Source organism: Equus przewalskii, chromosome 10, assembly GCF_037783145.1.
Source record: "Equus przewalskii isolate Varuska chromosome 10, EquPr2, whole genome shotgun sequence".
In the NCBI taxonomy this organism is placed as follows: domain Eukaryota; kingdom Metazoa; phylum Chordata; class Mammalia; order Perissodactyla; family Equidae; genus Equus; species Equus przewalskii.
The window spans coordinates 11,208,312-11,231,978 of record NC_091840.1 but is presented as its reverse complement, the minus strand read 5'-3'; the positions used below and the strand labels follow the sequence as shown (position 1 = coordinate 11,231,978).

The window sequence follows — 23,667 nt, the reverse complement described above, 5'->3', positions numbered from 1 at the left end:
CATCTGTAAATATCCTTCATAACTCTGATCACAATCTGTAATTCTACATGAATTTGTGATTGATGCCTACCTGGCCTTCTCAATGAGAACAAAAACTCTGTTTCAGGCACCTTTGTACCCTGGCTAGATGATTAAATGAAAGTGATGAACTCTATGGGAAGGGGGCATGAGTACTGTCAAGTCAAGAGGGAGGTGCCAATTTTAAAGTTAACATGCAGCAGAAGGAGGGACCAGCCTGGTAGCTTAATAGTTTAGTTCACGCACTCCACTTCAGTGGCCCAGGATTTGTGGGTTTGGATCCTGGGTGCAGACCTGCACACTACTCATCATGCCATGCTGTAGTGGTGTCCCACATACAAAATAGAGGAAGATTGGCACAGATGCTAGCTCAGGGACAATCTTCCTCAAGCAAAAAGAGTATCTGCAATGGATGGTAGTTCAGGTCCAATCTTCATCACCATAAACAAAAAAGAAGCAGCAGAAGGAAATGAGACTGAGGAACATAATTTGAAAGGAGTTTTAAAGAAACAAGTCAAGGTTAGCATCAATTTTAGTCTTTAGGAGCTAAAGAACAGGAAGTGAATTTCAAGTGAACCAGACTCTGAACTTCATTTTGAAGCCAAATGTTGATTTTGGGGTTCAAGGAGGAAGCATTATAGAGCTGGGATCATTGATCTCCAAACAAAAGGCATTTTCAGGATTTGCACTGTCCTGCATGATTGATAGCCCCAGTGGCCGAAGCAGAGGGCTCTACCAGTGCCCAGAGCTGGGGGTGGCTGTGCATAGAAGTTCCCCTGGGGGAGCTCTAACTAGTCTTGCAGCAGAAATGATTGCTAAGGGTGTATGTATACAGGAAAAAAAAGAAGATTAACACTTAAGAGGACAACCACAGCACCAAAATGTCAGAGAGAAAAGAGGGAGTGAAGGAAAAGAGGAAAGAGCTGAGTGCAGGATGGCAACTCAAGAGAATAGAGCTCACCATCTGCGAGGGAAGAGAAAAGAGACTTTTAAGAATGAGGGTGTGGTGAAGGAGGATGAGAACAGAGAAATTGCCTTGAGATTTATTCAGAATGAGGTTGTTGATGACCTTAGAGAGAGCAGTGTTAGTGGAGTGTTGGGGGATGGAAACCAGAGATCAGGCTGTTGGGAAGGGGGTTCAGAGCAGTACACTTGGGCTGAAAGATCTTTAAATCTTTCAACCATCTATGAAAGTTGCCAGAGGCAAAAACCCTTGCCTGCCATGGAACTATTGGACAAATTGTTCCCTTCTTCTGATCACTGTTCTCAGAAAGCCCAGGGCAATCGGATCCCAGCCAGATGTGTTGAGGGTCAGGACTGAGATAGACATCTTGGGAGATGAGGTTGAGGGATCAGGGGTGTTGTGCGCTAACGCTCTTGGCAGCGCCAGTGGGCAAGAGTCCATCCTCAGGGATGGTCCCCCTTGGCCTGACCTGCTGTTAATGTTGTTAGCTTCTCATTTCCAGGAGTACTAAATCTATTACAAAGTATTAAAACTGGTGTTTGGAATATGATCTAATTAATGCATTTTGCTTTATTTGAATTCAACAGTAGAAGAAATCTTGGCTTTGAACTTTTTTCTCACACTGTGCAGTAGTACGAGGACAGCAAAAACTGAGATTTACGAAGGATGAGACTGCTGCTGGACACGGACAAAGGCCTGGTTGGGAAGGTAAGAATTAGGGTGATCTAGATTTACTAGCAGGAATTGGGTCATTGATACAGTCAGTACAGGTATGAGTTATGGGAACCAGGTACTCCAGTTTAGGGTCAGAAAGCCTATGGGTGAAAAGGCTACCTGAAAATCTTAATCAGAAGTCAGCAACACAGAGAATGTGTTGCTCAGACATCTGGTAGCAGCAGGTTAGCATCTTTAATATGGATGCAGGCCAGTTTTCCATGGCTAATTCTGTCCTAGATGCAAAGGCCACTCTGTTTCACTCTACGATGTAATCATCCTCTACCCAGGAGCACTGACTGTGATTGCTCTCTTGGTAGAGTTAGTGTACCTTGGGGCTCTCAATTGGCCTGCCAGATAAGTGAGGCTCATCTTTCCAGAGTCCCAGGCTACTGTTTATTGGAATCTTCCTTCTCTAGGGAACCGTACAAACTCAGGAAACTCAAGACAGGTTAACAGAGAGACCTCCATCTTGAGTTTTGATAATATCCTGTTGTTTGTCTTGTTAGAGAGGCAGTGAGGGAATTTCTATGAATGTCATATGGGGAGTTCCATGCCCAATCCTTTGCACCCTGTGCCTTCTGGTACATCATAACTACTTCTGCTGCACTCTGGCACCTAGAATGAGACAGACATCATTCTCTTCTGCTTGGCTGATGTGACCTAAGCCACTTTCTTTCTTTTTTTTTTTTTCCCATGAGGAAGATTGGCCCTGAGCTAACATCAATTGTGATTCTTCCTCTTTTTGCTTGAGGAAGATTATCCCTAAGCTAACATCTATGGCAGTCTTCCTCTATTTTGTTTGTGGGATGCTGCCACAGCATGGCTTGATGAGCAGTGTGTAGGTCTTCTCCTGGGATCTGAACCTGCAAACCCCAGGCTACGGAAGTGGAGTGTGTGAACTTAACCTCTACACCATGGGGCCAGCCTCCGAGCCTCTTTCTTAAATGCAATACTACATCTAGTTCAGAATAAGAATGAAATGTTGGGCTCAGCACGATATAATTTTAGGATACAGGAAGCAAAGGATTGACTCACATCTTCTTGAAAGGGTAAGGTAGGCAGCCACTCTCAAGCTTTTGCTAAGATCTGTCCCTGTTTTGTAAATGCCCTCGTTCCCTTGAAGGACAATTTTCAAGTTGGTCTGTAGTGCACAGATAGTGCTGAGAATGATAAATGCTGGAAGCAGTGTGAATGGAATTGAAGGTTGCTGTAGGAAGGGGCTGCTCTGAGTGAAGTATCCTGTGGGTGAATAGGGGAACTAAAGGTAAAACTCCAGGAAGCTGGTTATACACTCCCTGTACCTGTTGGTTTGCCGTTAAAAGGTAGACGTCAGTTCTGTTTCTCCTCTAAATAGACAAAGATAGGACCTCTTAAAGTTGGAAATAAAATGATAACCTAAAATTTATCTTCGATTTTTTAGATATTAAAGATATCCCAGAAGAAAAGTAGGACTTTGTGTAGCAGGATGGGAAGCTCATAACTTTGGATGGTTTGCCCACAAGACTAATTATAATAAACTGTATTTATTTGGTGCTTACTACATGTCTCATGCTGCACAAATGACACTACGTGCCATGTGTCATTTGTTTCCTACAACAATATTATTATCCCATTTTACAGACAAAGTATATGAAGCTAGAGACTTAGCAAATGTCATACATCTAGGAAATGGAGAGCAGGAGTCAAACTTAGATCTTTCTGTTTCCGGGTCTTCTGTTCTTTCTAGTGCACAACACATCCGGAAAGGAGGTTCACTTTGTGTTGGAGAGAAGACTCTGCTTAAAATGGTGGTGGGGATGGAGCCAGCTTTTGGCAAAGTTTTAGAGCTAGAGGGAATTTCAAATGTGATATGATTCTATGCCCTCATTATTATTATTATTTTTTTTTTTGGTGAGGACGATTGGCCCTGAGCTAACATCCATTGCCAATCTTCTTCTTTTTGCTTGAGGAAAATTGTTGCTGAGCTAACATCTGTGCCAGGCTTCCTCTATTTTATATGTGGGCTGCTGCCACAGCATAGCTTGACGAGTAGTGTGTAGGTCTGCACCCAGGATCTGAACCCGTGAACCCTGGGCGCCAAAGCAGAGCCTGTGAACTGAACCACTATGCCACCAGGCCGGCTCCAGTGTCCTCATTTTTTGAGTGAGAAAGTAAAGGCCCAGAGGCAGGGACTTGCATATGGTCCTGCAGGTGGTCTAATGTCTCTAGCAACTGGGAAAATATGACTCCTGTCTGCCAATCTGCAACTGGCCTAGCCATAATCTTCTCCAGCAACTTCTGATCCCCAGGTAGCCTGTCCCTGAGGACTCCTCAACTTGTGCGTGGAATTTCAGAAAATTTCAAGACACTTATAGTGACATGAGGACAAGTATTTAAGGTACAACTTCCTGGCAGTAAGATAAGAATGTTGGGTTAGATGTTAACTAAAGTCATTTCCCAAGCTAACATCCTATGGGTCTGCAATTTTGGCCAAGTGTGCACATGCTCAGGAGGAACCTACAGTTAAGATCAGAACAACAGAAGTCTGCATGATGGAAGGGTGTAAGGGTTTCTGCTTTAAAGAACTTACCTGCTCCTCTGCAAAGTCCTTCCACTGAGAGGCCCAAACAATAAGAAAATGTTGGTCCAAGAATGTGTGGCTGAAGCTTTTATGAAAGTATCTGGAGCTGCGTATAGACTACCAGTACATGACTAATCTCTAGACCTGTACTGTCCAAGACAAGTGTCTATTTGAATGTAAATTAATTAAATTAAATTAAATTAAAATTTTGATTTGTTTGTACCAGTCCCATTTCAAGTGCTCAAGAACCACATGTGGTTAGTGGCCATCATTTAGATAGGGCAGGGATAGAACAGTTTCTTCACTGCAAAAATTCTATTGGACAGTGCAGCTCTAGTCTTTGCAAATGTTCATGATTTAGAGGTGGGCTTTTATTCTTTATCCAAAGAAGGGGCTTCTAATTCAACCTAGAATGGTTAGAAAAAGCTTCACAGAGAAAATGGCAACTGAGATGACTCTTGAAAAATAATTCAAAATTAGCCAAGTAGATGACAGGAGTGAATTCGGCAGGAGGAAGAAACTGAGAAGGCATTCTAGACTGATGAAACAAAATAGATTTGCGGAATTTCAGTAAAAGTTTTGTAGCTCCAGGGGCCGGCTCTGTGGCTGAGTAGTTAAGTTCACGTGCTCCACTTCGGAGGCCCAGGGTTTGCTGGTTCAGATCCTGGGTGCAGACCCACATACCACTTATCGAGTTGTGCTGTGGTGGAATCCCACATAGAAGAAGTAAAATGACTTACAACTAGGATACACAACTAGGTATTGGGGCTTTGGAGAGGAAAAAAAGAGGAAGATTAGAAACAGATGTTAGCTGGGCCAATCTTCCTCACCAAACAAAAGTAAACCTTAAAAAAAAGTCTTATAGCTCTGAAGAGTAAGTTGTGTGAGGGAACATGGTGGGGGATATGATTGAATAGATGAACTGATGAGATAATAAAGAGCCTTGCGTATTATTACAAGGAGTTTGGATTTTTATCCTGGGCATGAAGCAGAACCATGGAAGGATTCTCTGTTGGGATTAAGTGGGGATGATCTGGTTAAATTTGGATTTTACAAAGATTAGTCCAGCTAATATGTGAGATTGAGAAGGAAAGAGGATATTTTGAGAGAGAATAGAGAAGGTACACTTAAAAAGCTATTGCATTTTAAGAAAAGTGAGTTCCCGAACTAAAACATTGGCAATGAGTCTAGAGAGGAGGGGAATGATAGCAATGGTGTTTAGGAAGTGCTTGCTGTAGTTATGGAGGGTGAGGAGGAGGGAGAAATCTACTATAACTCCTAAGATTCTGGTTTGAATAACTGTATGGAAGATGAAGTCAATAGCTAAGATCCTAAAATAGGAAGATAGGTTTGGGAAAGAGTGATGAATGATGCATTCTGTCTTGGACACATTGAACTTAGATATGTTGGGACTTTCCATTGGAGATGTCTAGTAGACAGAAGTACAGGGTCTAGAGTTTGAGTGAGGGAACCAGGTCAGTGATGTAAATATGGAGTCATAAGCACTGATGTTGGTTAAAAGATGCTCTCCCTGAGAGAGCCTGTAGATTGAGAAGAGATCATTGTCAAGTATGGGATCTTGAGGAGCACTGGCATTAAGAGAATAAGCAGAGAATGACGAGTCAGATATTGAGAAGAGATCTCCAGTAAAGTGGCAGTTCAACGTGTACTGATGGTGTTAGAGAAGTCCTAGAAGTAGAGAATTTGTAGAGGAAGGAAGTGGTCAGCAGTGTAAGATGCCACAGACAAATTCAGTAAGGAGGATTTCAATGACATAACTTCAAGGTCCCATGTTTCAGAGACTGTCAAATGCCAGGTGCAGACTTTTGGCCTAGGGCTTTAGGTAGATCTTTTATCCAGAGATATTGAAATTTATGGACCTAAATCCAATGCAAATAGAACATCAACTTTCTTATTCCATTTTTCCTCAAGCATTAATATACTATGTCCATACTATAAATCCTCAGTTTTGGTCTTTTAATATATTTGTTAAATATATTTTATATTTATTTTGCATTTGTATGGATTCTTTCTCCTTCAACAGACTTCATGTTTCTCAAGAACTGCAGCCACATATTTCATTTTTAAAAAAAAGTCCCCATCCCAATATTTGGTAAAACGATTTTACATTGTAGGAGCTCTAGATAAAAAAGATTTGAGACTCTGTTTTAAAAAAAATCTAAGAAATTCCAGCAAAGATCTCCATAAATAAGTTTTTTAGATTCATTACTATGGATAATCAATTTAGGAACATTTATTCCAAACATCCACATCCTCAGTGACACAGAAGGAGGAGTCATAGAGAGTTTGAAAGATATATTTACTCAAATCTGGTCACTAGGAAGGGTTGGTCGTTTGGCTATTCCAATTCAGGGTGTTAAAGAGATGAATAACCTGATTTTTGTCATCAAGATGATAACCAAGGACTGTCAGAACATACTTGTGTAATATTATAATCATTAGAAATGACAAAAACATTACAATTTACTGGGTACCTGTTATATTAGCTGTCATTTGTTCACCAAGTATGGGAGGCCAGGCGCTGTGCTAACCTCTAAAGTGCTTTAATGCATTTAAGTTTTAGGTCCTATTTACTCCATTATATATGATGGAAGCAGAGACACAAAGGATAAAAGCATCCTGGCCTTATAAACATATTCAGATAAGGGAAAATCCAGGCTCTGAATCCCAGCTGCCTGACCCCAAAGCACCTGTGAGTGTGACCCCTACACTCTAAATGATTTCCTTTCTTCTTCACAACATTCTGGAAGGTAAGTATCATCATCAACACCACTTTGCAGATGAAAAGCCAAGGATCTGATAAGTTAAATAAATTGTCCAAGATCACACAGACCATAAATAGTTGAGCTGGCTTTCCAATTTGGGTCATTGATTCAAGGACCTTTCTCTTTCCACTGTGTTTTCCTGGCTTCTAGTGTTCCATCTTCATGAACTGTCATAGACTTTACTGATAGGAAAATTAGAGAACTCCAAGACTGGCCAGGACCCAGGAGATGATCTCATCTCTTTCCCTATTGCCTGGCAAGACTGGAGCTCTCCCTGCTTGGTATCAAGCTGAAGAAGAACAGCTTGATTTATTTTCTTTTAGAAATAACATTGATATCATTATAACAGTGTTACATGTGTATTGAAGTAAAGCTGGAAATATGGAAAAAATGGAAATAATCTCAAATTTTACTTACTAGTATTCTTTATCAAAAGGAAGTATATATTATTTATTTGTAGCCTTTCTCATCTAAATGACATTTCCCATATCTTTAAATATTTTTCTACCATTTGATTTTTTCTACAATATGAATAGTACTCTAATAGCATTGAGCACTATTAGATGACAATACTATAATTTATTGAAACAATTTCAATTGTTGTAACATTTTTGGTTAATGTCTACGGTGATTTCCTTATGACCAGCTCCAACTAATTGAATTTCTGGTGAGGGAGAATAACATTTTAAGTTCTTTGATGTATAATGTTATATATATGACGTATATATATACATACACACACAGACATACACATATATATATATATCTTCTTTCAGAGAGTTTATGCCAGTTGGTGCTTCTCCCAACACAATGTGTATATCTATTTTCTGTACTCTTGCCAATTCAATGGACAAAAATATGGCATTTCTTTATGGTTTTAAAAGAAAATTTTGGTTACACTTGTGGTAGGCTGAATCATGGCCTACTCCCAAATTGTCCAGGTCCTAATCCCCGTGTCCTAATTACCCCCTAAACCTGAGAATGTGTTACCTTATATGGTAAAATAGACTTTTCAGATGTGATTCAGTTCAGGATTTTGAGACAAGGAGATTATCTTGGATTATCTGGGTGGGCCTAATGTAATTCAAAAGTCTTTGTAAGAAGGAGGCAGGAATGTCAGAGTTTTAGAAGGAAGATGTGAGGATGGAAGCAGAGGTCAGAGAAGAGAGAAGCTAGCCTGATGGCTTTGGAGATGGAAGAAGGAGGCCATGAGCCAAGGAATGTAGGCAGCCTCTAGAGGCTGGTAAAAACAAGGAACAAAGTCCCACAGAGCTTCCAGAAGGAACACGTTCCTGGGGACCCATTTTAGATTTCTGACCTCCAGAATTACACATAAGATAATAAATTTATGTTATTTTAAGTCACTGAGTTTGTGGTAACTTGTTACAGCAGCAACAGGAAACTAATATAGCTATATTTTTTTCATTTTTTTATTATTTTTGTGTTTTATTTTTCCTTGACCTGTAGCTTACTTTTCAAATGATAATTTTATTTTTTTTTCTATGGGTTTTAATGGCTGTTTTTATATTAAGGATAATAACTATCCTTCAGTCACATAGGTTGCCAGTATTTTCTCCAATTGTTTGTCTTATAATTTCGTTTTTAGTCTTTTTTGTTATGGCTCTTTTTTTCTTTTTTTGCATAAGATATAGTAGTGAAGATCTTGGACTCTAATATCAGAAAGTCCCAGACTTGAGTTTCAGTTCTAATTCTGGACAAGTTTGTCTTACCTCCCTGAGCTTTAACTTTCCTATCTGTAAATTTGGAAAATAATAATTTCTCTATCTTATAAAGACCATTGTAATGATTAAATAAGATAATACACCTAAAGAATTATCCTCATGTCTCATATCTAGCAAGTAAGCAATACAAATTAGATATTCATCTTAATGTTCTTATTATTGTTATTTTCTCTTTTATGGTTTCTTCTTTTGCTAAATAGTTGAGGTAGGAGATTTTGCATTTTACCTTTAATCCATTTAATGTCTCTAAATTTTATGTAGTTAATAACTTGCCGTTTTTCAGCCTATATCAACTTATTCCCACCGCCAATTGCAGCCATTTTCTCAGGGCTCAGACATTGGAGGAAAACAGCAGGTCGCTGTCATCATAATTCTGACCCGTCTTGTCATTAATAGCCAGCCAGGAAGACTGATTGCTGATGGAAGCTTCCTCTTTTACTCATGAAGTAGTAGATGGAGAAGAAAGAGTCAAAAAAAAGGCTTTTCCCATCATTCTCTCAACTGAGTCTGCAGAAGATCAGCTCCAGTTCAATGTGAGTAATGGCAGGTGATGAAACCACCAATAAGTTCCAGGCTTATCTAACAGCTGGCTCAAAGGTGATATGTATATAAAAGTGAGCTGTAATCCAAACTCTTTGTAAAATAAAACTTTCTAGAAGTCAAACATCTGTTAAAAGAACACAGAATTATAGGCAATATGTATCCAGGAGCAATTAGTGTAACCTGCCAGTGCTTTTTTGTTCTCAGGATTTTTCAAGTGAATTTGCTTTTGGAGGTGGTGGGGGTGGGTAGAAATAAGCAGAAACGTCTTTAAAAAATGCTCCAAGTACATTGGGTTTTCTTCTTCTCTTTGATTTTGAATCAATGTCTTTGGCAAGATTTGGAAGCTTTTTTTTTTTTTTTTTTTTTTTAAGAGGGAAAGAACTTCAGTGCAAAGTGTTTTATTTTCTTTATCAGAAAAATTCTGAGGTCATCCTTACAGAAAATGGCGATTTGGTTCATGATGTGGCAGGCCATTTTGTTCAAAGATCTATCAGTCTCATTTGCCCTGTGAGCTTAGGGATGTTGTTCATCCTCTCTTCTGGTACCAGTCTTCTCATAAACAAACAAACCAACCCAGAGGACTATAAGTGGGTTCCGTGATATCTGCTTTCCTTTTATTTAAGGTGACAATTATTGCACATATACTTCAACTTCATATCAAGTTGCCTATGTGGAAACATCTGTTGAGTGTCTAAGATCCCAAAAGTTGTGAGCAAAGGAGAGAAAATAAAGCAACATCACAAAGTTAGGTATGCTGTGTATAGAACACATGAGAGCAACTCTGGGCATTTATATGCTTTTGTTTCATCTGGAATATCTACTCTATTGATTCGCATAGAATATACTTGATAATCCATCCTGTGAAGTAGTATGTCCTTCCATTTGAATGACTTTCATTTTCCCAGAACCCCGATTTCCCACTGCTTCCTCCTTTGCCCTGCCCTCTGTTAGAGATATCAAGCTTCCAAGAGATGCTTTTCCCTTCCTTGTTACTCCCCTTTCTCTCAGAAAGGCTGCCTTCTCAGCAGAACCGTCTCTGGCCCTGCACACTTTAAATCTTCTTCCTTCTAAAGCTCCAGTGCCAGAATTCTGGTTCCTCATGTATCAGACCTATTCTCTATATTTGCCCACTCCCTCTCTTCTGTGGGTAATGTTATCTGTTTTCTCTGTCTCCTTGGATTCCATCACACTTTCTTCTTTGTCACCAAGTCTTCATCAGATTCTTTGCTCTGGTGTAGGCTTTGACTCTTTCACTGCTGGTTTCAATGGGCATTTACCTACTTATGTGAAAATCAGAGTCAGTACTATTTCTGTCTTCTGGTTTTGCAAGAGTCATGGGCTGTGGCAGATTTTACTTGCTTTGCTTGTTGACCTTCATGGTGTTTGGTGGATGTATGGACAGATTTGGAGTGAAGTATCCACTGCTATCCTGGAGTACAGTTTTACCAATGAAAATAAAAGAAAACAGAATCTCCCTTTTGTTACTGTTAAACTAGAACATCTCACCACGCTTTTTTTGCACATCTTACAAAGGATGCCTATCTGAACTGTATTCAAATGTTTTAGTCCTACAACCTGGTTGACATATCTGAGATGTCTTGCCCATATATTCATAAAAGTAGAAAAACAAATCAGTCCTTAAGACATGGACATTCTCCTCTCCCTCAACCCCACAAACATCCTTAGTTGAAACACTTATGATTCTCTAAAAAGCATCTTGAAAGTTGGGGTTCCAAGATCCTATAACCACTAATACCCTTAAACTCAGGACTCTTCTTGGCTCTGTAATTTAGAGGGCCACACTTAACACACACACACACACAATTTATTAAAGAACACATAGGATTTTTGGTCATTTTGGGACCTAGCACTTGGTGTTGGCACAGTGTTACCGATAACGCTAAACATCTGCTCTTGTGACCAATATTGTTCAAGCTCCAAAGAAAAGCTCCTTTATGCTTCTTACCATATGTTCTCAAAACAAAAGAAACTGTATCCAAATGCTGTGAAGGTTTGTTGACAACAGAGATGGACACTGCTTCAGAGGGCAGGGAAAATTGGGTTAGTAGAAGGACTTAATTTAGAGGAAAGACAAATTAACTTATCAAAAAATATGATTTACTGTAACATAATAATATTGCACAGTGTGAATGCAATAGATTCCTGCATAACAAAGTGTCATTTCCCAGTAATGTCAAACCCTCATTCTTCCTTCTCTTCATGTTCTAATTTGTGATTCCAGGGGAACTCACAGAATAGTGCAGGATTTGCAAGCTGAGGAATATTTGACAAGATTAAATAATCCATATTGCTCTTAGATTTGTATATAAGTAGATAACATACATGATGTATTCTTACAATGCCAACTAGATAAAGCCCAAATACTAGAATTGCAAATAATTTTATTTTTACAAAAATATTTTCTTGATTTTTAATTTTCTTTTTACATTTTAGTAGATAATTTTGAATTCTAAGAAGAAAATTAACTTTTTTGGAAACAATTAAGTTTTATATTTACATTTAATCTCCTTTTTTAAGTGAAAATACACCCAAATTTGTGTATATATATATATATATTTTTTTTTTTTTTTTTGAGGAAGATTAGCCTTAGGCTGACATCTGCTACCAACCAACCCTCCTCTTTTTCTTGAGGAAGACTGGCCCTGAGCTAACATCCGTGCCCATCTTCCTCTACTTTTATATGTGGGATGCCTGCTACCGCATGGCTTGACAAGCTGTGCGTAGGTCTGCACCCGGGATCTGAACCGGTGACCTCTGGGCCACTGAAGTGGAATGTGTGAACTTAACCACTGCACCACGGGGCTGGCCTCCCCCAACAAATTTGTATATTTTTAATACAATTACATTTTGTGTTTTGATCCTTTAGTTACTACTCTCAATATATCATAAATTATATGAAAATCATTATTATAACAACATAATGAATTTGCTGAAGTAAAAGCAAGAAAAAAATTTTATAGGATAACTATATAATAAGTTATGAATTATGTATGTTTTTATTTGGTATTCATCCAAATATTGCCAACTTATCAACAGAACACCCGACATAATAAGAATTAAACTCAGTCTTCTTGGAATTTTGGTCAGTTCTCAGTCTTATGATAACCATAGCTTTACGTATTTCTTATTTTGTCTTTATGAAGATTTATTTTTCAAAGTTAAACGATAGAACATTAAAATCAAACTCTATTTGTACTATTGCTCCAGGCCCTGTAGCTATCTGGGGGCAGGTCTGCCTATAACCTATCTTGGCAACTTATTGTAGAGATTTTTCATTCTGTTACCCAAAAACTTTTCCTTGTGCCAAACAGAAGTCTTTCTTACTTTATCTTAAGTGATTTCTTCTTATATTTAAGAATAGATTCACTCACACGCACACATCTTTACATAAATATGGTGAGCATTATCAGATGTATTACATAAAATGTATCTTTTTAACAGTTTTCCTTGAAAAGACGTATTTGAGAATTGTGTTGGTGTTTTCACATTTTTGTGATTAATTTCTCCAGTCTTATCTCCTTACCACATACAAAGGTATTTCTCTGTTTTTGAGAGGTAAATGTAGACTCCTTGATGTTATGAGATTATCATTGAAACCTATACATTTTGGAAGGACATTCTATAGAAATACATTGGAAATACATTTTAAAGGTTGATTAAGTACTCATTTTCCTGCAGTTTATCTAACCTCAAATTTTATTTGGTTTATCCACTACTAAATGACTGTGGAGTGTGTGTTGCTCAGCTGGCTCAGGTTTCTGGTTCTGTCCCCTAGAGACTCTGTCCTGCTGGCTGGAGGCTTCGCTGCTGGTCTATGAAATACAGAGCGATTGATTCCAATCTACTATCTACCTCAAAGACTTGCTGTAATGTTTTAATGAAAAGTACTTTGAGCTCCTTGGGGGGGAAGAAAAGATCCTTGCTATAAACAGAGAATTGTTACCAAGATGTTCTTTTCATTAGTTCTTTGGATCCCCTTATGAAAATCCCAGTCTACTTAATGGATGGAGATTTATAGATAGCCATTTGTAAAAGTACATCCAAGTACACTCAAATATTAAACAAACACAGATGCGCAAATGAGATTATGGAATTGCTTGACAATGGTACAGCTTGTACCTGGGAACTCATGGGAGAAACTGATTTTTCATAACCCTAATTATTCTCACTCTCTACCATACATTTGAGACTTACACTGCCTGATCTGACCAGCATTGAAATGGCAATCCTTTTATGACTCTTAATAGTCCTCCAAGGGCAAAACAAAATTAGGAACAGATCGTCTAAAATGGGGTCTACACTGGCCTTTAGAGTTCTTAGAGATTTAAGATCTCATCTAGATTGCTGCGCACACCAAGTAGCAATCCTGAAGGACAAACAACTAGTTACTTGTGAGCCAAATGTATAAACTTTGCAATTTCCTGTAGATTTCAGTCACTACTATAGAAACAGTTCAGCTTTTGGAGCATCTGAGAGCTCCCTAGGGTTTTGTTTAGACATGTACAGACATTCCCTGTATAGTAACCCGACAATACATACCAGAGGGCATTGATCAAAGGTACTGATTTTTAAGCTTTTATGACTTCCTCTCTCATTAAGTCCATGAATGACATAAACAAAAGGAGACTCTAATGATGACAATAAAACATTGATTTGGATTATCCACACCAGTGGCCTTCTCTACCCAAATTCATTAAATTGTTGCTCAACCCTCTACTTGACTCTCTCTCACACTGGCCATCTTCTGTTACCATTTGGCAAAAGTTTTCTGCCCTAAATGTTCCTGTCTTGCACAATGGAAATAGTACCCATAAGGTCTCAATCAAATTGTCATGTGAATTATTTTACATTACATGAGGAAGATAAAAATAAACTTGATTGGGATTGGAAAAACCATTTCATATCATCAACCTCAAGCAGTCTTCATCTGTAGTCATTCCAGAGTGGTTTCATCCACTTTCTAACCTACTGTTGAATCCTCTCCTTGATGGTGACTCAGCCCACCCTTCTATTGCCCAATTCTTGTTACGACTTGGGAGGTTGTTGTGGTTGGTTTGTTTTTAATATCTTGCCCAATCTTTCCATTTTTAGTTCCAGACTATTACTTTTAACCACTTTCAACTATCCCATTCTCTACAGAATGACACAGTACTATATACAACCTAGCTCAAGTACTTTTTCAATCTAATTCCAGAGTGGCTGCATTATACCCATAGACTCTACAAGAATGGCAAGTGGGAGATTGTGATGCAATTTCTTTTTATCCTTCTAGGGGTCCAGTTCAAGGGAACTCACAATTATTATTGCATTGATTTCTCATAACAGTCCTGTGATATAGGTGACATTAAACTTCCATTTGGTAGTTGAGAAAGTTGAGGGCAAGAGTATTTAGTCAACTACCCAAAGTCATGAAATTAGTAATTGATGGTGTTGGTAACTTGACTCTAAGTCTGAGCGACTCTAAGACCTATCTTTGTCTGTTGTTCACCTGCCTCCCTATTAATTTGTCTTTTTTTCTTGTATTTTGCCCTTGAGAGGAGCTTGACTTTATTATGCCAACTGCAGTGAAAAGCACACCAAATTAAATTTTTGAAGGAGCTACCCACATAAGACCTAGCCCAGAAAGCCTATCAGCAGAAATGAGAGGAATGAGGGATCCCTATGAGGAGGCAGGGACTAACCTTCAAAGTGAGGCCCCCCAAATCAACCACTCACTGTTCCTGAAGGAGGTACCTGAAAGAAGGACCAAATCTGCTCCAATAGTCAGAAAAGGATTTAACTCTTAATTGAACTTCTGGGCTGATAAAACACAAAAATGTATGGAATCCTTAAGCAAAGTCATATGCCTAGTATCAATTCCTATTTTACATTTGAAACACAATTTTATTATGTTTTCATCAGAGTTCTTCCTAATGTCAGGTTCCATTTTGTTTAAGAGAAGTAAGCACCTGGGACATACAGACACCACATCTGACTCCATCCTGCTCCTGGGAAGTGCACACATGAGGAAGGAGCGATAACCCTCTGTTGTAGCGTCTTTCCTTAGAAGCAGCCGTGAAACTGAAATATCACTGAAAAACGCAATGGTCCCAGAAACCTTTGGAAATTCATTAAAATAAACAAAATGTGCTTTATTCTATGTTCTAAGAAAAAGATTTTGATCTTTTAGTTCAAATAAGGGATGTTAGTATAGCAAGAGCATTTCCCACGGAGCTCTGTTATTATTTAAAGATCTTACAGAATGTTATCTAATTATCGTTTATTCCTCATGAGTGGTCGCTCCTTTGGTAGGAACTAGTCTGTTGCAAATACGGACTGGGAGGAGCTATATAAAGTGTTTGCTCTTGTTCAGACTCTACTGCAATTCTTTGTTTGATAACCTATTGCCTACATAATAAAAGAAACAAATACAGCAAATGATTGTAGTTTTTTCCTAGTGAAATTTCACTGTCAGTTTCATTCACACAGAGTGACTGAGTGTGAGGTAATGGCTATTACTTTCTTAGAATTATTTATATTCGGCAATGTGTTTAGCTTTAACAGAAATCAAGACATCGTTTTGAATATTTAATTCATCCGTATGAGCCTGGTTTCCATCTGGTAGCTTCACATGTTACACTCTTACTTAACTTTGAGTAAGCTGGTACCATAAGTGAGTCCAAGAACAACAACAACAACAAGTTAAAAAAGTGAACAGGATCTCAAAAATAATGCTCCTATCACCACCTCCAGATTTCTTTTTTACTTAATTCATAACATTTACTTTCTCAAATGTATTTGTCTTATTCAATGAGCAGCTGCATAAACCATTAGGCAATGGCCAGGAAAGCAGAAATGCCTAAAATACCCTTCTTTGTGGTCTTAATTTTATTTTAATGTAATAGAACTAACACAGGTGCAGCCACTGTTATTACAGTGGTAGTTCTGGCCTCGAATTAATTTTCTCTCAAATCATCGAGCATTGAGGAGCTTTAAATCCAAGTAGATGGAGCTGCAGGTCTTCAGTCTCTTTAAGCTGATGAAATGATTTTTTCCCCTACAACATGTGACTCTTCTAATATTCCTAATTTTATATTGCTGTCTTGTGTAGGAGGCCTAGACTTCAGTTAAGACTTATAGTAGATTACTCAACTGGACTCAGGAGAGAGAGAGAATATGGTAAGCGAGTCATTATTAAGAATCAAATTATATAAAACTAAATTAAATAGATTATATTAAAAGCAAAGGTAAGAGATACTGAAAACTTGTACTTCCTAATTATTTTACTACATTTTACTATTATCTGTGCTCTTGAGGTTATTTATGTCTGTTGTATCTGTGGTGGAAATACCATATAATGGTGTGCTACTATGCATCTCTTCCCAACTCTATATTCAGTGACATCACATTGGTAGCTAGACATTGGCCATCGTGGGAGTATTGACACCGTGGAGATTGGAGACATGCTTTAAAATGTGGTATATACATACAATGGAAGATTATTCAGCCTTAGAAAAGAAGAAAATCCTGCCATAAGTGACAACATGGAATGAATCTGGAGGGCATCATGCTACGTGAAATTAGCCAGTCACAGAAGGACAAATCTGCATGATTCTACTTATATGAGGCATCTAAAATAGTCAGACTCATAGAAACAGAGAGTAGAACGGTGGTTGCTAGAGGTTGAGGGGGAGGGAGAAATGGGGAGTTATTGTTCAACAAGTATTAATTTCAGTTATACAAGACAAGTTCTGGAGACCTACTGTAAAGCATTGTGCCTATAGTTAATGACATGGTGTTCTGCAATTAAAAATTTGTCAGGAGGGTAGATCTCATGTTAAGTATTCTTACCATAATAATAATAAAAGTAATAGTAGTAGTAATAACAACAACAAAAGTCTCCCCAGGTGACTCTGGTGCCCAGTGATGGTTGAGAACCATTAGAACCCACCTCAGGAGTTGTAATGAGGGAAGACTTTCTAGAAGGAGTAACAGCTGAGTGGAGACCTGGAAAGCACACATGCAGAATCCAGGTAAATAAAGAGGTCAGATCTTGGCATCCCACTTTGCTTCTCCAATAACACCTATGTAGGCCCCAGGACGTTGTAGTTACTCAATGAACTCTTGTTAGATAATAATGATAAAAATAAAATCATACTACTGTTAAGTCTTTGCAGCACAGCACAAGGCAGGGCCATGTACACCAAAGAATAGGCAAAATAAAGAACAAAATCTGTCTGGGCTTTAGCATACTTTGAGGCAGAGAATTGGATATGGAGGGTAGAGATAAACAAGGCTGGAGAGGTTTTTCACAGATTCAGAGGGCTCTAGAAATGAGAAAATCCTTGGCCAATACCCGATGCCACCACCTCATGTCTCATTTTCACAAATGGGAAACTGAGGCTCAATATGGTGGTGATTTCCCCAAGACTACAAAGCAAATAAATGGCCTGCAGGGCTCTAATGACCAGCCCAGGACTCTTTACACATCATTTTTTCTTTCACTCACGTTGTATGAAATGTCTAAGAGCAATAATCAGCCTCATTATGTACTTTGTCCATGACAGCTACTGAGTAAATATCTCTTAAATGACCCGCAAGGAATTCCATCGGAGATGATGTGAAAAGAAGCATGTTTATTTAAACAAACTTCTTCAGTGCTGGCTGAATAACTCTTTAAAGCATGTTCTCCTCAGCTTCCCAAACAGATGACCCTTATATTTTCGGTCTTAGGTAAGTAGGTTACATTGAAAATTGGGCAAGGAGGCATAGTGAGATAGAAACTTCCAGATTATATTCCAGGAACTCCAAGAGAGCATTGGAAGTGTCTTTGGGGATACTGTTTTTGGGAGTGAAGAGTGTGTCCGGGAGGGGCTGAGTGGGTGGGATCTCTCCCTCCCACACATTCCTGTTTTGAAAGAATAGCTCCACCATTTCATATTGGATTTCTGAGTAGCATTTCTTTTAAAAAAAAAAATGTTTTCTGTTAAAATAATAGTTTTGGAAAGAACTGGATTAGTGGGAACAGAGCTGTTTTTGAAATCAGGCAGTCCTGCAGTCAATGGTATGATGTTGGGCAAGCTGGTTAACCTCTCTAACCTTGAAAAGTGTGTATAGTAATATGTACATCCCGGGGCTTTTGTGAGGATAGAAAGAAACTAAGAGGTAACGCCTAGCACCATGCCTGGCACATGAGAGGTATTGTTGTTATACAGGTAACTGTAGCGCTTTCACGAATATCACAGAAGAGTTAAGCATGTTAACTTAGTCTCCAAACAGTAAACCTACAAACCAGCTCCTTCTACTTGGTTGTCCTTTTCAGTTTTAAAAGATAATATTTAGTAGTGTGTTAACTTCTAGACTGAGCTAATGGAAACTTTCAATTCCAAACAGAGAAAATAATACCCACAATAATTTATCTTTTGGCTTTCAGAGGCTCTTCACATCCTTCTCATTTGAGTTTCTAAACAATCCAACTAGGCCAAAGGGCAAGCACCACTTTCTCCATTTTACAGATTAAGAAATAGAAGCACAAGGAATCTAATGGCCCATTCATCAAAGTTATTATCAGGCTCACTCTCATTTTTCCTCCCTCTGCATTTCCTAATTCCAAAGCTGGACTTACTTATTTTCTTATATACAGAGCCAGTCCCACTCAATTTCCCTGACTAATCCTGACTCAAGAAGTATTTAAATAAATGTCAGTTCCAATTCCACCCACTCCAACATAACCTATGAGGCTTCTTTATTCCATTTTCCATTTTGGGTGGCTTGGAATTTCCCTCAAATTATACTTCTGCCTACTGCAGTTCCTCTGTTTCATTAACAGGGCTTCTATGCCTGATGCCACACCAGGATTTCTGACCTGTTAGAATCTCCTCCTACTTCATCTTGCAACTCTAGTACAGATCACTTGCCTGAAATGAAACTGAAAATTATGATCATTTTGGATTTAGTCATTTTCCCATCAAGGTGCTTTTCTCTTGCTTCTCTATCCACTACCTACCTTTCCTCCCCCATCTACTGACACTTGTCCATCTTTAGGACTCCTTTCCTATCCTCTTTTGGGCTACTACACAGTCATGCCTCACTATAATAAGTCCAATGTGTTCATCATCCATTGATCTTGGAAGCAGGACCAAACCAGAACACACAATCAGAATTCTCATTGTCCTTAACCCTAGGAAAAGATAATTGTTAATAAAATTGGCATCCACAAGGAAACATGATTTATTCATATATTAAATCAAGAATTATGGGAAGACTATACATAAGAGGCAGCATATTATGCACTAGGAAAATAATGATGAATGATGTGCAAAAATATAATAATTGACAGTAAAGGCATTCCTCTAAGAATGATTCTAGGTGAAATTCACAATAGTTATTTATAGACCCGGAGACCAAATGCTGAAGGGGAAGGGAATGAGGCATTGTAGAAAAAATATTTTTCTAGGAAAGAAAAGAGAAAGGACACAGGGAAGGTTAGCTGAGGCAGTAACATGCAAGGGAAGTAATAGAGGATATGATCTGTGGAGAGAATGAGGCAGGATTATGAGGAACTTTGAAAGAGTAGAAACTTGGACTTTCCAAGATAGGGAGGGATTAGAGGAGAGATGTGGTTAGAACTGAAGTTTGGAATCAACACTGGCAAAGAATCTACTCATGGCATGTTGGGAAAGATAGATGAAAGAATGAGTGAGATAAAAGGAAGGGAAATTGAGTCATAGTCCCCTATTCCAAATATTCACTGCTGAGGGGAACTGAGCAAGCAACAAAGCTTAAGAAGAATTCATGACTGGATATACTCAATGAGAGTGAAACCCCTTTCTTCCAGTTCCTCTTTGGAAATATAAACAACATGCAAATTCAAATAAAAAAATTCTTCCTGTGTCACATTGAGAAATTCTCTGTTTCCTTTGTTATTGTGACTCACTTTGGGACTATTCTTACAAGAATGGAATTTGTAGGGTTGGGCAGACCTGTTGGGGGAAAACAAGAACCTCTCTGGAATGTTTACCCATTCTTTTTAAAAGATTGTTAGTTTAGGTTTGAAGGGGAAAAAGTCTCAGATATCATAGCTAAATTGAGGTGAGGTACACAGGACATCTTGAAATAACCCTGAAAGAAGCAATAGATGATGCTTAATGACTTAAGACACTTTCCTTAACTCAAATCTTATGCCAAATGATGCGGAGAAACAGCTAACCTTGGAGAAGGGGTGAGATGATGAGTGGTCTCAATTGGGGAGTGCTAGCATAGAATAATGAAAGATTGGACAGTTCATAGTTTGTTTTAACTTTGTTGTTAGTGTCCTCGAATTGGACTCCTAGTGACCCTGTCTACAGCAGGGTGGAACCCCACCTGGTCTTTTTGCGCCGTCCTTTCACCTTCCGGCACTATAACAGATGATGCTCTGCTGCTTTGCGGGGTTCTCGTGGCCAATTTGGAAGTGGGTGGCCAGGTCCTTCTTCCTACTCTGCCTTAGTCTGGAAGCTCCACTGAAACCTGTCCACCATGGGTGACCTTGCTAGTATTTGAAATCCTGGTGGCTTAGCTTTCAGTATCATAGCAATGCGCAGCTTCCATCGTATGACAACCGACAGACAAGTGGTGTGGTTCCCTGACCAGGAAACGAACCTAGGCTCAGGCCCTGGTGGTGAGAGCTCTGAATCTTAACCCCTAGACCACCAGGGCTGGCTGGGTTGTCTTGCTAGATGGTGGAAAGGAAGGAGATGGGGAAAGCAAGTGGGAACCATAGCTCAAATTAAGTCTTCAAATCAAATCCTGTGCTTCAAATAAAACATTTTAATGGTACAAAGTGTCTGCTTCAGAGACTTACATGTGTAAGTTCGGGGGTACTTCCTCAAAAATGAGCTTTCTTCCACAAAACTAAAATCCATGTTGAAAATTTTGGATTAGACAGATGAGAAAAATATGAAGTACATTTTCTGTGAGTTTACAGACTCTGTTAAAGGATTGGTGACCTTCTTTTTTTACCCCTTGTCTTTTCATTCTTTTTTGGGGGGCATGGGTTGTTGATTGATCTTGGCTTTGGAACATTTAATCCTGATATACTTTATAAGGAGTTGCATTAAAAATAAAGAAAAAAATCAGCAAAGTATATTGATATTCCTAACTTGTCTGTCTTCTGTCTCTGGATAACATAATCTGAGGTGATGGTGGTTATGTAAAAAGGAAAAAGATTAATGCAACGGTAGAAGGTGTGTGTGTGGGGGTGGGGAGAGAGAGACAGAGAAGGAGAGAGAGAGAGAGAGTGTGGAGAGAGAGAGAGAGGAGGAGACAGGGGGAGAGAGAGACAGAGTGATGTGATGGGTTTCGGCAGAGTCCTAGCAGTTCTAGGAAGTACACTGGTACATTGGGGGCTGTGTGTGGGGCCTCTGAGCCAAGGGGGTGGAGACAAGGCAGATGGTATTTTGAAGAGCATCAAAGCAATGCCATTTTATGTTTTATTTTGACCTTCTGCTTAAGATTTTTTTCTGGAAGCAGTCACACTTGAAGGAAAACATTATTGGAGAAGATAATACACAGGCTTTCCTAATTCATTTTGGAGGCCAACGCTATTAAAATATGCTTCGCCCTTCCTAAATGATTTCTATATCTTAATAAGTAAAATTAAGAAATAAAATTGTGTTTGTCAGTGCTTTATATGAGGATGGCTGTGAAGCGTTTTACCAGATTTGTGCAGCATATTTGTGATGATCTAACTTCAAACACAGTTATGTGACATACAAATGATTAACTTTGGAGATTCCCTGGGAAACATGTCAGAGATATTGAGTCATCCTCTTGAAGAAATGAAACCAGATAGACAAGAGGTCCTAATGACTGTTCAGAATAGACATGAAATTTATACTGAGGACCATGGACAGAGAACATGGCGGGCCCACACAGGAGCCCCAAATCAGAAGTGGCAAGAACCAAGCCCGAAGTGTTGGCATTTCTGTGAGGACTGTTTCTCACTTGGGTAACTCTATGATCCAGGGTAACAGCAGAGAGCCACTCGTTTAACCATACCTAAAGGATTCTTCTAAACCTTGCAGGGAAGGCCAGACAGTGTCCAGATAGAACACTGGGAAAATTCTTGTGGCATTCAATGGATTAGAAGAATGTTGTCTGCATGTATGATTTTCTTCTTCCACTTATATGTGAGTTATATTCCTGGAAGAAAGCAGATCTTTCTTATACTATCATTGAATTTATTTGTGTTCACAAGTTTATTTTCTCAACTAGATTTCAAGCTCCTTGAGCATGAGCAATACCATATAATTCTTTTATATTCCTTCATAACCTAGGGTAGGAATAGGCACATAGTAGTTGTTGAATAAATTTTTTGGTTAATTGATTTAAACGGAAAAGTTGGGTAATTGAATCAAAGACTCAGTTAATTCATAATTCTAGAAGTTTAGACTTGTAAATTTGTAAAAGTCTTTCAAATTGTTTTGATCATGCCATGAAAGAGAATTACATATTTTTTTCAGCAGAGTTTGTTTTGCAATCTGAATTTTTTGGACCTGGCTTTGAAAAAGGTTGAAATGAAAGGCATGGCAGTGAATCAGCCAGTTAAGAAGGTTAACAATTAGTCATAACTTTAATAGATGAGACAATTACGCCATCCCTACCTTTTAAAAATAACCATATTTTTAATTAGATTTTAATCATAAAGGTCAGAGGTAGTGTAAGTTTAGAAGATCAGAAACATAGACTGTGTTGGCAAAACTGCTTCATCTCAGATGTAAGTTGGCCAAATTAACTAAAACAGATGATGAGAGTCTTTTGTTCCTTAAATAATTGATTGCTAATTGCATGAGTTTAATGGTCTTTAATGTTTCAAGACTAGGTCTCAGAATTCAGATTTGTAAGTATTGTTTCTATTTCTTTGTTCCTTAAAATGTTTTTTGAGATATGAAAACAAAGCACAATATGGCAATTTTAAAAACTTGGTATCTCAGCTTTGACTTTGCTTCTGTGGAACATATGAATATCCTGCTTTCTGATGCAGACTTTAGATCATAGAGAGCTGTTTATTTTGAAAGTACCAATCTAGACAAAAAATAATGACTTCAAATGATAGTTGCTGTTCTGGCTACCTATTACTGCATAACAAACTAACACTTAGTGACATAAAATAACAAACATTTTATTTTGCTCATGATTTTGCAGGTCACAATTTGAACAGGGCATAGCTGGAATTGCTGATCTATGCTCTACAATGATCGGGGCCTTAGGTGGAGTGGCTCTCATGTCTGAAGTTGGCTGAGATGGCTGGACTGGGCCCTTGGTGTGAGCTGTTGGTTGGGTTCACTTCCTTAGTTC

The 23,667-nt window shown here is 38.5% G+C and overlaps 1 long non-coding RNA gene across 2 annotated transcripts; it reads left to right on the top strand.

Annotated features, from left to right (window-relative positions):
• Positions 1 to 1,334: 1,334 nt before the first annotated feature.
• LOC139074008 (uncharacterized) lies at positions 1,335 to 23,036 on the top strand. Of its 2 annotated transcripts, none has more exons than XR_011523279.1 (3): positions 1,335 to 1,690; positions 9,184 to 9,320; positions 15,293 to 23,036. It is a non-coding gene; the product is annotated as an uncharacterized lncRNA (long non-coding RNA). The 2 variants fall into 2 exon arrangements; XR_011523278.1 differs by having other exon boundaries at positions 15,288 to 23,036.
• Positions 23,037 to 23,667: the final 631 nt, after the last annotated feature.